This window comes from Betta splendens, chromosome 6, assembly GCF_900634795.4.
Source record: "Betta splendens chromosome 6, fBetSpl5.4, whole genome shotgun sequence".
Taxonomy (NCBI): domain Eukaryota; kingdom Metazoa; phylum Chordata; class Actinopteri; order Anabantiformes; family Osphronemidae; genus Betta; species Betta splendens.
The window spans coordinates 5,007-22,500 of record NC_040886.2 but is presented as its reverse complement, the minus strand read 5'-3'; the positions used below and the strand labels follow the sequence as shown (position 1 = coordinate 22,500).

General features: G+C 45.2%; 2 long non-coding RNA genes across 5 annotated transcripts; one reads left to right on the top strand and one right to left on the bottom strand.

Annotated features, from left to right (window-relative positions):
* Window positions 1-1,692: 1,692 nt before the first annotated feature.
* LOC114850975 (uncharacterized) lies at window positions 1,693-7,269 on the bottom strand. 3 transcript variants are annotated; one of them, XR_008694990.1, is made up of 10 exons: window positions 6,874-7,268; window positions 6,684-6,785; window positions 4,819-6,192; window positions 3,795-4,695; window positions 3,582-3,694; window positions 3,022-3,436; window positions 2,857-2,939; window positions 2,703-2,773; window positions 2,361-2,476; window positions 1,693-2,176 (listed from the first exon to the last, which is right to left on the bottom strand). It is a non-coding gene; the product is annotated as an uncharacterized LOC114850975 (long non-coding RNA). The 3 variants fall into 3 exon arrangements; XR_008694991.1 differs by having other exon boundaries at window positions 2,355-2,476; window positions 3,795-6,192; window positions 6,874-7,269; XR_008694989.1 differs by having other exon boundaries at window positions 3,795-6,192; window positions 6,874-7,269.
* A 7,032-nt stretch (window positions 7,270-14,301) lies between these two features.
* On the top strand, window positions 14,302-17,270 carry LOC114857979 (uncharacterized). Of its 2 annotated transcripts, XR_008695011.1 has the most exons (4): window positions 14,302-15,356; window positions 15,460-15,590; window positions 16,660-16,786; window positions 17,233-17,270. It is a non-coding gene; the product is annotated as an uncharacterized LOC114857979 (long non-coding RNA). The 2 variants fall into 2 exon arrangements; XR_003786309.3 differs by lacking the exon at window positions 17,233-17,270 and having other exon boundaries at window positions 16,660-17,125.
* Window positions 17,271-17,494: the final 224 nt, after the last annotated feature.

The window sequence follows — 17,494 nt, the reverse complement described above, 5'->3', positions numbered from 1 at the left end:
GTGCGCGTGCGCGGAGCATGGGGTCGTGTTGGACCTAGGGAGGATGCGGAATGTGAGGGTCGTGGTGAAATAATTTGCAGGTGAAAGCACACACACACAAACACAGAGTTTCCAAGTTGGAGGAATCTTCACCACATTGGAGGAATCCTTCCGGTGGGATAAACTGCCACGTTGGAGGATTTTTCACGTTGGATAAAGTGGAGAACGGTTCCCGAGTTCTCTGGTGGTGAGATGATTTCGGTCTCTCTGAGGTTTTAATATGAATTTGAATATGAGTGCATATGAATGCATTGTGTACCCCTTTCTTTGATTACTGTTTTATATTTAATAAATATTTAGTATTTAATCAAAAGTTTTGCTTATTTGGTCTTTATTTTCTCCCTCATAATATAATAATATTCAAATAATGTGTGTGTGTGTGTGTGTGTGTGTGTGTGTGTGTGTGTGTGTGTGTGTGTGTGTGTGTGTGCGAGCGTGGGGTCGCGTCAGACCCCGGGAGGACGCGGGACGGGTGGGTGGTGAAATGAAAGGAGTTGTCTGGCGGTGAGATGACGATGAGCCGGTTGGAGGATGCCTCGCCGGTTCAGATTTTGGGTTGGGTGCCTGTTTGCGGGGGGGGCGGCGAACCTTAAAAGTCGCAGAGAGAATACGTAGCAGTACCACTTCACCTGACGAGCTTGGAACGAGCGTTTATCCACAGTCTCGTCGAAAGGTTCCAACGCTATGGCCTCTCAAGAAGAAGGTGACCTGCAAACCGACGGCTGCGCGGTGTTCGAGCCGCGGCTCGAGCGGACAACAGACTGTCTGCGCCTTCGCGTAGAAGAAGAGGGAACCCCGTGCCCGTTGGATCATAGCGGATTCCCAGACCCGGAAGGAGGCCTAGGCGGAGGTCTGGAGTGCGACTGTTCGCATGGGAACGCTCTGGCCGCTGAGGGTGCCTTGAGGGACTTGTTGGACAAACACATCCTGGCCAGCGACGGTGTGCTCGCGTCAAGGCTCATTACAGACACCGCCACCTGCCACCGGATCAATTGGCCTTTGACCTGGGCGAACTCAGGTTCGCCCACGGCATGGTGGCGTTTCCGGACGCCCTCTTATTTGCCAGCGGTGGCAAATGTTACCTGCTAAACGTAAAGCGATGCGTCATCTGTGCCGGCGCGGGGAGACGACACCGCGACAGATGCAAAGAAGTTTGCAAGAGATTCACGGCGTACCTGACCGACACCCAGCTGGACGACGACTACGGGCGCAAGCCTCTGCTGTACACAAAAAGGCCGAGCGAGAGGAGCGTGGTCGGCCCTCGCACTGCGGACAACCTGTTCAGGGAGCTGGGCAGCCGTGAGGGCATGTCGTATGAGCTGGACACCGTAGACACTCACGTGTGTGATGCGTGCGGCGTCAGGCTTTCCCGTTTCGTAGCGGGTGACAACATGCTGAGAGAGCATGTGTATCACGTGCACGTTGCCGGAGTGGAGGAGTGCGACTTCCTGGCAAAAAAGTTCTCTGGCAAAGAAAGCGTCCGGAAAGCAATGATAGGCAAGGAGCGTTACAGAAGGGGCTACGTGGCGTTCCCCGAGTTGATGCTGAAGGAGGCAACAAAAAAAAAAAAAAAAAAAAGGGCCGTATTCAATTTCTTTCTACGCCTGCCTCTGTTGCTTTACGCGTACCGATTAAATTATACTGTACGGAATGCGCCTTGTACTCCTTTATTTCATAACTGTTTTATATTATTAAATAAACTTTTGGCATTTAATCAAATGTTTTTGCCTGTTTGGTCTGTTTTATTTTTCGTTTAAAATGGTCAGCCCTTGCACGCAGCTGTCTGCTTGCATCATCATCATCATCATCATGTTCGTCATCATCATCATGTTCATCATCAGTGGGCCTGTGGCACGGGTGGAGGTAAAGGGGAGGAAAGGAGAAGGAAAAATAAAAAACAAAAAAAATGGGGTCGCGCCGGACCCCGGCAAGACGCCTGACGGGGAGGTACAGGGGGCTGGGGTCGCGCCGGACCCCGGCAGGACGAGGGGCGGGGAGGTTCCGTGGGCTGGGGTCGCGCCGGACCCCGGCAGGACGGGGAGGTACAGGGGGCTGGGGTCGCGCAGTTCATCTGAACTCGATGATCGTGCAGCCTCCTGCTGAGGGATGTTGGCCAGGAAGCAACACTGAACATAACCTGCAGGAGATAAAAAAAAACTATTTAAAGGGCTTTGTAGTTAAAAATAGTAAAGCCCCACTGAATCGTTAATACGTTACTGCTCAACGTATGCCCTCAGACTGATGGCAGGAATTAATGTAGAAACATCAAAGGGAGGTAAACAATGATTCATAGTCATGATCGTAGATGTTCGTACTCGTACATGGCGGTTAAAAGAAGGCAGATTGCAACTAGTCGCTGTCGCTTCGTTCTGCTTTTTGCAAGACGCGCTTTCCACTGGACGGCAGCAGTTCCTTAGAAGCCCTGGTTTTGTTTTTACTGTGGAGAGAGGAAACAAACAGTGACCATGCAGAACAGAGATGGGACACGTCTGGTTTAAGGGAAAAGTATTTAACACTACAGCTATGCAATGCTGAAAGTCTCATCCAACTGTTCCGTAGCAGCTAATGTTTATCAAAGTGACATCCGATCACAGTTTCTGTGTGTGTGTGTGTGTGTGTGTGTGTGTGTGTGTGTGTGTGTCTTGTAGTTTAAAGATACTTACGCCTCTTTTTCAGCCAGTTCTAATGCATCATTTATCTTTTTTAACATGTTATAGCGCTCACGGCCTTTAACCTGCAGAAAAAAAAGGATTTAAATTGAGAGCTGCAATTCTGTGACAACACTAGTTTTTTTAAATACTTTGTGTGTGTACTAACTGGCAACATAAGTACTTCCTCCTCGTCTGTGCTTGAGCCAGACTTCCTTTTGCACATATCAGGATCTGTTGCTGGGGCACTTTCTAGAAAACCAAAACGTGATCCGTAAGATAGAAGACCGCCAAGGTGCAAAGACAAACCCAGCATTAATAAACAAACACATACTTCTTTTCTTCACTTGTTTGGCCCCTGTCTGAAGTTTGGCACTATTTGCCTCCTCTGTTTTACGATCCCTGCCGGGACACGCGCAGACACGCACCTCGAAGCATCTTCGGCCCAAAAGTTGTCCGCTAAAAAACAGTAGAAAAACATTTACTAAGGCTGCAAAAGCTATCTTTGAGGTGGGATAACAGTGATGCACAACTTCAACTTCAAGTTACATTTAGAAACAAAATAAACATAAAACAGGCAAATACATAAAGCAGGAGATCAAGTTACACCACGTCGACCCTCGGTTTCCATGTAACACTACTCTTTATCCAGCAAATACATTTCAGCGGATGGGTCTGCGGTTCATGCCTCCCATGCAGGAGCTGTTGCACATGAAGTTGAACAGGATTGTGGTGATCTCTGAGCCCGGCTGAAACACATGCAGGATAGTAGTCGTTTAGTGCACAGGTAATTTCAGGGATGACAAACCGTGAAAGCAGAACGAGAGGCACAACAGAATGATAACATTTAATTGCTACGTTAGGGGAAAGGTCAGAAGTGAGAGGCAGTGATACCTGGGGCGGCTCATAGGGAACAGTCACACTGTGCCTTTTTGTGTTGTAATCCTCAAGATACTGAGGCCTTTGGCTGCCCTCCACTCTGATCAAATGACTGCGATGGTCTGCAGCTGAAAAGGAAAAACAAAGCCAAAGCATCTCTCTCTCTCGTTTTCTTTTAACAAACATTTTAAAACAGAAGGTATTATTTCACTGAAACGCTTTTCTTACCGTCTGCATTCTGGTGATGTGGACACCTGCGGACCACATCTGCCAGATGTTCCGTCTTCTTGTAGACAGCCATTACTCTGAGAACCGCACCGTGTGGAGGTTTACAACCAGGCTCAACTCCCCCGCAGACCGGTGGACAAGTCGCAGGGGGCGGGAGCTCCTCGACAGACCACCCTAACCTCAACTAAACCTGCCAACAGCAGCGCGCTGATCAGTGACTCGCTGTGGAAACATCGATGCCACTGGCTCTTCACACGCAGCGACTCGCTCTGGGCACGAAAATTTAGCAAATGGCCACAATGAACAAGGCTGCACACGAACGCCACAATGAGAGCTACGAAAGAATGGGTTTCTAACGCGGCGCCAAGACCCCGGCAGGACGCTTGACGGGGAGGTTCCGTGGGCTGGGGTCGCGCCGGACCCCGGGAGGACGCGGGACGGGGAGGTTCCGTGGGCTGGGGTCGCGCCGGACCCCGGGAGGACGCGGGACGGGAAGGTACAGCGGGCTGGGGTCGCGCCGGACCCCGGCAAGACGCGGGACGGGGAGGTACAGCGAGCTGGGGTCATGCCGGACCCCGGGAGGATGCGGGACGGGCCTGTGACGAAGAAGAAGGGAGGGGTGACCGAGCCGCAGCGGATCCTGCGACGCGTTGGTGCCTTGTGGCCAAAAAACGTAAAAAGAATCAAAAGTTTCATAGTTTGTCTCGTGGGGTCAGACTGACCCCCTCGAAGGCTGCGTGAGGGTTAAAATCAATTGTTGGACTAATAAGACCACAATAGCAAATGACTGAATATAACAATTATTCTGCAAAAACAACAGATCAATGAATAATTTACATTCAGCAGGAGCTGATTCTGGTTTGCTGTTGGCCTCCAACCTCCTCTCCTCATTTAATTAAGCCTACATGTAATAAAAAACTCATTCATATTTAATCTCACATAAAATTTAACATAATAAATATAAATATATTTTTATTCAACTACTTCCTTTGAAACTGTCAACCAAACCAAATCTTGTACTCACCTTTGTCCACTGGAAAGACAGACGTAATGGTCAGTAGCCGTCAGTCACTGCTCCCTGTAGTGTGGAGCAGGATGTGGACTGCAGACAGCCATGTGTCTCCTCCATAACACCTGACACTGCAGTCATCTGCCACCGAGGAGCTTCAGTGGGAGACGACATGTGTCCCCAGTGCCACTGTGACTGAGCTGACCTTCTATCGCTGTGGAAGAAACATAATAGCTACCCCGCCAGACGCTAGGGCAACTTGCATGGGGGGATCGACGGCCCTGCCAGGCGCTGAACTCAGCCTTCAGGGTGAAAGAAAAGTCCATCCAACCGCCATGCTAAAATATAGCAAAAACTGGCCCAGGTGCCAGACGCTACCTGGGACCTGAGAACCACCCAGCCAGACGCAAAGGCTAGTTCTCAGGGTAAAATTAACATTTAAACTTGTGTTCATCCAGGAAAGAAAGAAAGGTCCCAGCGCCAGACGCTGCCGGGGACCTGAAAACTGCCCAGCCAGACGCAAAGGTTAGTTCTCAAAGTTGGAATGAACATTTAAACTTATGGTATAGAAATAAAACTACAAAAAAGGTGCCCTAGGGTCAAATCCAAGACTGGTTTCACTGTAGGAAACAGCGTCCCACAGTTGAGTCTTCCAAGAGCAGCCCCCTCCTCATCACTGTCTTCCTTACCTCTCCTGGAAGATGAGCTGCTGGATGAGCTCCTTCACTCTCTCCGTCACAGGAGAGGGTAAAGGGGACAAAGGAAGGGCATCAGAGCAACAAAGACAAGAGTAAGCAGAAGAGGGTGAGGAAGAAGAAGAAGGAGTAGGAGAGGGTGAAGGACAAAAAGGAAAGACAGCAGAACAACTAGGAACAGCAGAGGGTGAAGGAGAAAAGGGAAGGACAGCAGAGCAACAAGTACCAGAGTAAGCAGAGGAGGGCGAGGAAGAAGAAAAAGGAGAGGTGAGAGAGTGAGGAGGAGAGCACAGAGAAGCAGAGTGAGCAGAAGAGAGTGAGGAAGAAGAAGAAGAAGAAGAAGAAGAAGAAGAAGAAGAAGAAGAAGAAGAAGAAGAAGAAGAAGAAGAAGAAGAAGAAGGAGTAGGAGAAGGGTAAGGAGAAAAGGGAAAGATGTCAGAGCACCAAGTACCAGAGGAAGCAGAAGAGAGTGAGAAAGAAGAAGAAGAAAAAGAAGGAGTAGGACAGGGTGAAGGAGAAAAAGCAAGAACATCAAAGCAACAAGGAACAGGAGGGGGTGAAGGGGAAACAGAAGGACCAGCAGACCAAAAAACAAGAGAGCGTGGAGGAGAAGGTGGATGGGGTGTGTATGAGTCACCCACCTGAGGAGTGGGTGAAGGATGGACGTGGACGCCGTTAGGCCCATCTGGACCACCTGGAAGTAAATAGAACAGAAAAACAGTCACACACTGTACAACAGGAGACATGTGAAGCTGCAGAGCAAGCTGTGGGGTTGTCATTTAATTTATATTTAATTTACTAAACAGCCTCTCCTAGAAAGTCAAAAAAAACACAAATGCTGCAGCTTCCTGTGAACGCTGGTCTGTTAATGCTGTAAGAAAAGCATAGCACTCTGTAAAAAGCTAAAGTTTTAATAGAGCCTATTTAAGCTACTTTTAACTTGGGCATCTTGTTGCCATGGTGCTCAAGAACTGGCGCAAAGGCGCCATCTTTATTTTTAGCAAATGTTAAACGATAAATGGGGAAAACTGTACCCTCAAAACAAAATGGCAACGTGTCCACCTTTGTAAACATTCAACTGCTATTACACTTAGCAATTTGTATTATTTAACCTTTAATTCAGTGTTTAAATCGTTGATCGTTAGACTGTACACACTAGTTAAGATGCTAGGAGGAACCGCTTACCTTCGCCCACCGGCTGCTCCGGCTGGATCCTCCGGTTTCTCCAACGCTTGAAGCGACTCCAGAGCTTCACAAGGCCCTGGGGCAAATGACGACCCATTTCGCCTGCAAACATCGCAACACAGATGGTTTTGTTATCAGTGCCTCTTAGTCCACTCGTGAACTTGTGGAGTCAAAGCCTGAAGAGACTAACGTCAGCGGTTTCCATGGCATTTATGCACATGCACGGACGTGCGTGAAAACGCAGGAGAGACGCAGACGTTGGAGACAGCGAGGAAGTCCTTCACTACTGACACTACGGTTGCCAGGGGCAGCTAACTTTTCTGCTAGCCCCAACATACTGTGAAAAGTTGTTTTTGGTAAATAAAATAATTCCCCATGGTGTATTTTCTTCGTCTCATTATTTCCGCTTGATTTCGCCGCTTCCAGTGTTGTATATTATTGTAAAGTCTTTATCTAATCATATCTCAGCAGGCTTGTGTTGCTAGGACCATTGAGGACTGCCTGAGGCGTTCAGAACCAACAAAAACAGGCTCCTGTGCGCTGTACACGAACGGACAGTTACGATAACCAATCAGATCTCGAGACTTCTTCTTCGTCTTTTTTCTTTGGGTATTTGGCACTTGGCAAACTGGGTAGTGCATTACCGCCACCTTCTGAGTTGGAGTATGCATTATTATGGCAATTTCTGGGCATTTTCAGCTCAAACGCCTGGGAAACATACCTAAATTCAAACGAAAGCTGTTCTTGAACCATTTGCAGTATATCTAAAGGCTTGGGCTCTTTATAAAGGTAACACTGTAGTTTTCACCACAGCGCTCAGATTTACAGTACTAAATGGTAAGTAGGTATACACTGTAGAACACAAAGAAATAATCTACAGCATCTTCAGACAAAGCAGTTCTTTTATTTTCTTGATGACATTATATACACACACACATATATATATATATATATATATATATATATATATATATATATATATATATATATATATATATATATATATATATATATATATATATATATATATCAGTTATACGCTGAGCGAGGCAGCGACTGACCTGAAAGATCATGGCGAGATTGAACAGGCAACCCCGAACCCCACTACAACGGCTAAGTGAAGTACCATCAGAAAGTCTCATGGAAGATGTGAATGCAGCATTGAGAGCGATCCCTACCACAACAATCACGGAAACCAATGAGCTGATATATGCTTCAGCATCAGTGATCCTAGAGATGCTTGGCTATAAGAGCAACCATGGGAGCCATGAGAAACAATACCCACCATGGAAACGAAGGTTGGAGGCAAAAATCAAGGCAGCTCGGAGGGAAGTGAGCCAAATGACAGAGGCCCAGAGAGGTGCAATGAAAAGACCAATGCCTAAGAGGTACAGCCAGATGACCATACCTGAAGCACTCGAAACTGCCAAGCAAAGGCTACAAGCCTTGGCCAGCCGCCTAAAGAGATACACCAGAGATAACGAAGCCACACGAATAAACCGGCTGTTCGCAACACAACCTGCGAAAGTGTACTCTCAATGGCAGGGTAATAACAACAGAGCAGACCCACCAAGGCTGGAAACTGAACAGTACTGGAAGGGTATATGGGAAAGGGAGGCGTCACACAACAGTGATGCACAGTGGCTGGTGGATCTGAGGGAAGACCACAGCAACCTCCCTGAACAGAATCCAGTGACTATCACAGTGGCAGACATCCAACATAGAGTCTCAGGTATGAAAAACTGGACAGCACCTGGCCCTGACATGATCCACGCCTACTGGCTAAAGAAGCTCACTGCAATCCATGAGCGCCTGGCAGCACAAATGAACCAGCTGCTAAGGGATGGGACTCACCCTGAATGGCTAACCAAAGGGCGAACGATCCTGATAATGAAGGATCCCTCAAAGGGCACAGTCCCATCCAACTACCGGCCAATAACCTGTCTCTCCACAACATGGAAGCTCATGTCAGGCATCATCGCAGCTAAGATAAGTGGGCACATGAGTCAATACATGAGCGAAGCACAGAAGGGCATTGGTAAGGATACCAGAGGAGCCAAACACCAACTCCTGGTAGACAGAACAGTCGCCCAAGACTGCAGAATACGACACACCAACCTGTGCACAGCCTGGATCGACTACAAGAAAGCCTATGACTCAATGCCACACACATGGATCACTGAATGCTTGGAGCTGTACAACATCAACAGAACTCTAAGGGCCTTCATTGCAAACTCAAAGAGGTTGTGGAGAACCACCCTTGAAGCCAATGGGAAGCCACTTGCCCAAGTATCCATCAAATGTGGCATATACCAAGGAGATGCACTGTCCCCACTGCTGTTCTGCATAGGTCTGAACCCCCTCAGCCAAATAATAAACAAGACTGGCTATGGATACCGACTCCGGAACGGGGCCACCATAAGTCACCTCCTCTACATGGATGACATCAAGCTGTACGCCAAGAGTGAGCGAGACATCGACTCACTGATCCACACCACCAGGATCTACAGCTCGGACATCGGGATGTCATTCGGACTCGAGAAATGTGGGAGGATGGTGACAAAGAGAGGCAAGGTAATCCACACAGAAGGGGTCTCACTCCCAGAAGGAACAATAGCAGACATTGAGGACAATTACAAGTACCTTGGAATACCACAGGCAAACGGCAACCTTGAACAGGCAACAAGGAATGCGGCAACAGCCAAATACCTCCAACGAGTAAGGCAAGTCCTAAGAAGCCAGCTCAATGGCAAGAACAAATCCCGGGCAATAAACAGCTACGCTCTGCCAGTGATCAGATACCCTGCAGGAATAATAAGGTGGCCAAAGGAAGAGATACAGACCACAGATGTTAAGACACGAAAGCTCCTCACCATGCACGGAGGGTTGCACCCCAAATCCAGCACCCTGAGACTGTACGCTAGCCGCAAGGAAGGAGGCCGAGGACTAGTGAGCGTGAGAGCCACTATCCAGGATGAAACATCCAAGATCCATAAGTACATCAAGGATAAGGCCCCGACAGATGACGTGCTGAGTGAATGTCTCAGGCAGTGGAGAACAGAGGATGAGATGCTGGAAGAGGGACCATCATGGGAGGACAAGCCCTTGCACGGGATGTACCACCGGAACATAACTGAAGTGGCTGATCTCAACAAATCCTACCAATGGCTTGAAAGGGCTGGGCTGAAGGACAGCACAGAGGCACTCATCCTGGCTGCACAGGAGCAGGCCCTGAGCACCAGAGCCATAGAGGCCCAGATCTACCACACCAGACAAGACCCAAGGTGTAGACTGTGAAAGAGGCCCCTGAGACGGTCCAGCACATAACTGCAGGGTGTAAGATGCTGGCAGGCAAAGCATACATGGAACGCCATAACCAAGTGGCTGGCATAGTATACAGGAACATCTGCGCAGAGTATGGACTGGAAACCCCAAGGTCAAAGTGGGAAACACCTCCCAAGGTGGTAGAGAACGAGCGAGCCAAGATCCTGTGGGACTTCCAGATACAGACAGACAGAATGGTAATGGCGAACCAACCAGACGTTGTGGTGGTGGACAAAGAGCAGAGGAAAGCCGTGGTGGTGGATGTGGCAATACCAAGCGATGGCAACATCAGGAAAAAGGAACATGAGAAACTAGAGAAATACCAAGGGCTCAGAGAAGAACTGGAGAAGGCTTGGAAGGTGAAGGCCACAGTGGTGCCTGTGGTGATCGGAGCACTGGGGGCAGTGACCCCTCAAGCTCCCTGGCCTCTGGTAGAGGACCCGAGCTTGGAAAGTGGATGAGACCACCCGCGGAGGGTGAGAATAGAGTTTTTTATATATATATATATATATATATATATATATATATATATGTATATATATATATACACAGTATTTATGACAACCACTTGTCTTGACCGTCTTCTGTTTACAGATGGAGGCCATCTGGGGGGGTGCGTAACAAGCATCAGGTTACGGTGCGGCCTCAGTGCATTAGGAAATAGAGTGTGACCTTGTGCTACACATTCAATCAAATTTTGGTTTTAGGCACTGTAGGTTTATGTACGTATGAGGAGACCTACATTAATCTTGGGACTGATCAATCCAAGTGTAGATTTTCTCATGAGTTGTGAGGCCTGAGAGACATAGGGAAACCGGTAAAAGCGCTTTCTGTGATATGCATATGAAGATGAAGTGTGCTGGCAATAGTGTATGAAGTTTAATCAAGTGTGTATTTGTGTATATACGTATGTGAAGTTAAACGGCGTAATAGTTGCTTGTTGCTGATTTAAATTTGAGTAGGCTGGGTTGACAGCGGCTCCTCTACTCTGGTGCAGAAGGAGTGTGTGTGTGTGCGTGAGGGAGAGAGGAAAAGAGAGCAGGAGGGCGGGGGAGTGAGTGTGTGTGTGTGTGTGTGTGTGTGTGGACTAGAGAGAGAGCCCCGCTCCTCATACGTATGTGTTTTCAGATAGTTGGGGGGAGCCGTTGGCTTGGTGCCAGGTGGCGACGAAGTTTAAATTTTGTAATAGCTTAATACTTTATTATCCTAAATCATGTTTACTTTTCTTTGTACTTTTATAATCATCTTGACGTAATCTGAGTATTTTAGTGCATTTTTTGGTGACGACGTGTCCGTGTCTGTGTATGTGTTTTACTGCTCAGAGCATTAAGCTTAAGGGTGTGTGTGTGAGTGTGCATTGGAGAGACATAGACACATAGTTGACAGACTGCAGTAAAGCCTTAGTTTTGTTCCTATTATTACTATTAGTGTAATGGACAGCAGCTAAACTTCAAAACGTATACTACGTCGGTTGAAGAGGAAGGAATTGTACTGTAACGCTAACGCTTCTAAATTGGCTCAGAGTCGTCAGCCGTGTGCTTCTCTAAGAGCAGAATCAGACTGGAAGTACAAAGACAAACAGAGTACTTTCGAGCCTCCATCTGTCTGAGGCTCCGCCTCACCCCTCCCCTGAGTTTTCACCAACTTTTCAGATCAGATGTATGTATGTATAGACTATTAGTGCCTGGTTAGTATTAGGTGAGAATAAATGTTAGTACTACAGTAGGTGAGAATAGAACCACAGGGGTATGCGATATACATGCTAGTGGACTAGTAGTGGTCTGCAGCGTGTTGGTTATACTTTCTGTCAGTGTGTATTGGTGGGATTTAGCTTCTATTTTTTTCATTTTCAGTTTCCATTTTTGTCTGGTTCTAGGTTAACTAGGTTATTTGGGCAAAGTTAATGGTTTGGTTTTTCTTTGCATCAGACTTACTCTTTTATTCAGAACAAATCAAAACTCATCAGCTCAACAGTCACTAGGAATGATTGTGCAGTGCAATTGTTTATTAACTGTGCAAAAATGATGGGCAAAAAGACGACTCAATGTGGTGATAATCAATTTGATCAGATCTCTAAAACTAAGTCTCTGTCAGATGCATCCCAGATGGATGCAGAAGAAACAAAACCTTTACGGACGAAGAAGCCAGTTCACCCTGTAGCTGATCTAGAAGGGACAGACAGGGCAGTGAAAAGGGATGAGTTGTTAGAACTGCCCGACATTTATTTAAACACAGAGAAAATCTCAATTGGAAATTCCTGCAGTGAAAGTGATCTGCGTGACAGAGCAGTTAGATCAATGTGGGCTGAGTCAGATGAGGAATCAGTGTGTGTGGGTGACGAACGGGTAAATGAGGTTTCTGATGGACTTCCTCTGCTGATCAAAAGGGCAAAGTGTCAAAATCTGACCTGGCCTTCAAAACCGGAACAGAATGATCTGACTGACACTGTGGGACTTTGCAACTTGTCACTAGAACAAATAACTAAGCATGTGATTCATGCTGTTGAGCTGCGTCAGAAGCAGGCAAAGGAGGCAGTGAAAGAAGCAACACGCCAGCAGCAGCGAACAGAGGGGGAGAAAAGAGAGAGGAGGATGGTGTCTGCTCAACCAGCCAGCGTGCCTCAGACCCCACCTACACCACCAGGCATGGCCACACCTCAGGTGATGTACATTCTACCAGGAGGGTGGACAAGACCACCTCCTATGAGGAGAGGAGGGTTCCCTGCAGACGAAGGCAGAGGAACAGGAGGCAGCCACAGAGGAGGCGTGAGATGCTACTGCTGTGGGAAGACTGGTCACATAAGAAGCCATTGCTTTGATTGGCTACGAGGCTCACTAGGAGTGCCGAGACCAAAGGGGTCCGCTGATCAACGTGGAGTCTACTCAACTGGGTACTAGAGAGGACCAGACACCTGCAGGATTCATGAACTTTGTTGATGGGCTCCATCAAAAGCCAAAAAGCCAGATGCCTCTGAATCTGTGACTTCACCTTGCTGCACACTTTAGTACTTTGAGACTCAGAAAAATATCTAAAATTTGGAAACAAAATAAACAAGTCGGCTGGTGAGAATGACTTAGTCCTTAAACCTGCCAACAGAGACAAAAATTAAAAATATGCCAATTTTACTAGGCAAGGGAAAGACAAAGGTATAGAGAATATTTCAAGATAAAGTTCCCAATTCAATCACTCTGCTGACAAATGCTCCACCTGATGCTCAGTGGTTGACGGTGTTAAAAACAATGTGAATTGAAGTATGTGGATGAAGGGACTGTGTGCACCAGACTTTGAGACATGCCTCATTTCATCTCTCCAACTAACACTAACTGTAGACAGTTGTCTCATTATATTGGTAAAGACTCATTCTCAATATTGAGGTAAGGAAGTTTCACTAGACAAGCCTTAATACTGTAGGAAGTGCCTCCCACATACCATAAAGTGAGTGAAGTATCTGAGGAGGTCAATCAGGTAAAAAGGGAATGAGGAGAGTGTACATGTTTCCCTCATACAGTAAACAGCAGTTTGATCCCTACAGTATGTAAGCTAGTATAACGCATCATGCTCTCATGTGTTACAGAAAACATTAAACTTCAAGGTGACTAAAACCAGGTGTGCCTTTCACTGCTACTGTGCCAGTTCCCCAATAGATAGAAAAACCTAACCATTCGGAACCTGCAAGGTGTAACTGTTGCAACAATGCTTAGCCTTCTATAGTACTGTATTATAATAAAAATGGATTGTGTTGCTACGAGCAGTTACAGTTCACTGCACTACATTTAGGATTTGCACAGTCCGTCTACTGTTTAAGCGAGGCTGCAGTTTTAATGATCACCTTGACATGTTTTGATGAGGTTCCACTTAGTTCTTATCATCACTATCATTAATATATTCCAACAGAGCAGAAGACACATTTAGCAAATGTGTAAACCAGGTCTCAGTTCATTTTTTCTTTCCATTCTTTTGCTAAACAGTTGACATAGATGTCATCAGTCTGCAGGCCTTAAACAAGTGTTACAGGGCTGTGGTGTTCTTTACGGCATGGAAGGAGGAGGTCTGGGGAAGAGACTGAGTAGCAACAGTGACGGTGCTTTATCCTCCAAGAGGGGTGACTGTATATGGGTTTATAGGGACTTTCTTTAATAGGTTACAATACTTCAGTTATCGTCCACAGCTATTTTGTTATCACTACAAATTCTGACAGTCACAGGGGAATTATAATTAGATGTAGCAATAATTGTGAGGTTGTTTGTATTTCTAGGGTATATCTTTGCGTTTCCAACAGTTAACTAGGTCACCCGCTTCGGACGTTATCACGGCATTCAATGGCCATTATCAGTGGTTGTCAGCTTATACTTATGGGCCAATAGGTGCCTACTCCACCTACTGACAGCGGTGAGTAGGTGCAGCAGGTCGTCGTCATCTATTCCTAAAGTAGATCACGGCTTGGAGGACCAAACCAACTGAATCCAGATCCACTAGAGGCGCTGTTGAACCCTTTTTCTTCACACGGGAGAATCGACGCGCTGACCAAGGTAACAAGTTCATGTAGTCAGATGATATTTCCTATAACTTTTAGGTAAAACATCCAATTGTGGGAGGCAAATTTTTAAATTGGCATTATCAAACTGGCAAATTATCACATTAACGCTTTTCATCGTGGAAATGTTCCCCTGTTTAGGATTTTGATTATATTAGCCAGCGTAACTCAGCCACTAGCTAGCTGTATTCTGTTCTCCCATTTCAGACGATAATTTTATTACTCCAATATTTTTTGGGGTTATGTGGACAATATAAAGTTGTTTTGTACCGTGAACACTAACTTTTCCTACTTCGTTTCTGAGAAATCCGTCGAGTTTGGTCGGTAATTTAGTCGTAGTGCGTAGTGTAAAGTACTACAATACCCATGATCCTTAGATGCTGTTATCGAGATACGGCCTATACGCCAGTCATGGATGTGTCGTGAGATCCGTAACGAACAGAAAACGCTTTGTTATTAAAGGTATGCGTATACATTCCTAAACCTAGAGTTTTCTAATGCACCCATGGGGGATTCACTAATTAAAACAGAACACGTTACGTGTAGTTAGTGAAATACGTTTAATTACGGCGTAATGCTTATTCCCCGCCGTAAGAAGGTCACATGACCGAATTTTAAGATCAATGATTGGGTCTTGTTCTTCAACGTCACATAGAGAGTCGCAGTTAAATTATGGTCACGACTAGATCACAAAAGTTTTTTACATCCACGTTCTAGTATTCTCTATGCTCAAAGATAATGTCATACACCTTAAACACGTTATTTATCTTCTCTCTTTCTGTTTGTATTTCTCTTAGGCAGGATGGAAGAAAGGGGTAAGCTATGTAATGTCATACATATTTAAAACCTTGTTTTGTTCACCTAATGCTTTGTTTTTGCCTAATGCTTTGTTAATGCTTTGCTCATTGCTTCACACAGGCAGAACAATGATAACAGACAAGCAAAAACAATCTTTAAAACACTTTTTTGAAAAAGGAATGAGAAGTGTTGGGTCTCCATTGGTACAAGCAGCTGCTGAAACCACTGCGTTGCTGCCTTCTATCATAGAGGTAAGATACATTTTGTAGACCTGGCAAGCTTAAAGAAAGGATCAGAGTATGGCCTCAAGTATGACCTCCATATTTTAGATACTAGACAATTTTATCAATATCAAAGTTGAATCTGAACTGTGCACATTACTAAACAGGGACAAATGCCATTTGTCTGAACACTGTGGACAATATGAATAAGATTGTAAGATGTTACACAGTATACAATAAAGTAGGGTATATGTTACACAGTATACTATACTGTTTAGTACATGGTACTGCATACAGTATGATACACAGAACACTATACAGTGTAGAGCACAGTATACAGTGCTGTACGCATTACACAGTAAATTACACGTTACAGTACATGGTACTGTATACAGTATGATACATGGTAAATTACAGTGCAATACACAGTATACTGTACAGTATACAGAACCCAGGCACAGTACACGGTACATGGAACTGTATATATTATAGTACAGTATACAGTACAGTATACGATACAGTACACAGTAGACAGCACGTCTACTAACAGCATAGACTATATTTGCCCGTATAAAAAATTAGAAAACAATGTTTATTTTCTCTTACTTACGTCAGAGATCGTTTAAGAGGTGCAATAGTTTTACTAACCAACTAATAGTCAATAGATGTATATGGACAGTAATGAATTGGGGATAGCTGAAGGCATGTTTCTGCTGAAGTTTATACATGGAGGCAATTATTACATATCTTGTCTCTGCTTAACATTACCAACAGTACACTATTAGAAACTACTATCATCTTGACTCACACAGAGCTAAAATTATGTAGCAAATGTGACGTAACACTTATCTGTTTGTACCAACGTTGGCATGTTAACAGGTGAATAACATTAACATTAAATTGTGCTGCATATTATAACTTTCATGCTCTGTGTTTTATGAAGTGAGTAAATTGTAAGTGACATTTTGCTGCCTTTCCTTAGCTCTGCATTTTTCGGAAGAAAACACCTTCAGTAACTACATTAACTGTCCTCACAAGACGCAAGTCAAAATAATAACATTCATGACTGCAAATATAACGTTCATTTTTGTCATTTTAGAATTGGATTGGAAATTTTAAACGAACGTTGCAAGGACCTTCTAAAGTGAGACCCATGAAAAACAAGCTGTATAAACGAAACCTATCACCATACAATCTTTTTTGTAGAGACCATCTGCAAAACAAAGGTAAAAGAGCTGGCGTGATCAATGTCTTATTTCATAGCATATGTAGTATATTTATAAAGTAAGTATTTATTTAAACAGTATGTTATCACAGTTGTTTATATTTCACCATTGAAACCTATGGCAAAAAAATATATTTTATAGATTATGATGTTTAAACATATTTCACATATTCATGGCTAACAGGAAATACTGTGGGAACAGGCCAAATTATATTTTCTCTATGATTTTGAGGATTCATTCTAGTCAAAGGTTATGTCTCTAAGTCTAAGTGTCTCAACTTTCTACTAATACTCTACTACTACTACTACTACTACTACTACTACTACTACTACTACTACTCACAATAACCACTTCCAAACTTTAATACTGTTCTTTCAGGTTTTGCTGTTGTCTTTCTGTGTTTATCTGCATGTAAAAAACATCACATTAATTTCTTTTATTCTCAGGAACATTGAAGGAATTAAGCAAAAGTGGCCTATGTTAGGGGAAGAGGAAAAAAAAGACAGGACAAAGAAGCGAGATGCGGCTAGGGCAGAAGAAACATGGTCAGAACCGGTTAGTCCGTAGAGGAGGGAGCGGAAAGGATAAAAGCACCGGAAGGCCGGAAGGGAGATGGGGGTGAAAAGGGGGGAAAGAAACGAGGAACCGGGGAAGAGGGCGGGGCAGAAGGAGGACAGGAGGGGGAGGGAGGAAGGGGGAGGAAAGGGG